Source organism: Sinocyclocheilus anshuiensis, unplaced genomic scaffold (genome assembly GCF_001515605.1).
Source record: "Sinocyclocheilus anshuiensis isolate Anshui unplaced genomic scaffold, SAMN03320099.WGS_v1.1 scaffold745, whole genome shotgun sequence".
Taxonomy (NCBI): domain Eukaryota; kingdom Metazoa; phylum Chordata; class Actinopteri; order Cypriniformes; family Cyprinidae; genus Sinocyclocheilus; species Sinocyclocheilus anshuiensis.
The window spans coordinates 120,756-121,227 of record NW_015540128.1 but is presented as its reverse complement, the minus strand read 5'-3'; the positions used below and the strand labels follow the sequence as shown (position 1 = coordinate 121,227).

The following is a 472-nucleotide window of genomic DNA, read 5'->3' as shown; positions in this document are numbered from 1 at the left end:
CTATTTATTCATGTTTTTTAAGGTATCTAATATTTTGATATTTATTTACATGATCTAAATATTCTTCAATTAAAAGTTTGTTGTCATTTGGAAGTGTGTAGGCCTTGCATTATGCTGTTACATTATGATTATATATTCAGTGGCATAAAGTGGTCTTTAAAATGACAATAATATCGCTTATCGTAATTATTTCTGGGGCAATATATCGCACAACAAAAAGCTGTTATCGTGATAGGCCTACCAACTAAACCTTAACTAGCCTAGAACTATAATTTATCAATATTAATAAAACTGCTTATTATCAATAGTGTTAATAAAGGATTTTCATTTATTTGAATAAAACCGAAATTAAAAAATATAAATATTAGGGGGAAAAGCTTGAACTTTTATACTAATTTTCCTTTTGCTTAATTTTTTTAATCTATTTAGTTTTTATCCTTTTCGTTCATTTTTTTTTTTTTTTTTTTTTTTT

At 24.4% G+C, this 472-nt stretch overlaps 1 protein-coding gene across 5 annotated transcripts in view; it reads left to right on the top strand.

Moving 5' to 3' along the window:
- hspa5 (heat shock protein 5) overlaps positions 1-472 on the top strand; it is an 8,285-nt gene that overhangs the window by 4,589 nt on the left and 3,224 nt on the right. The window lies entirely within an intron of this gene.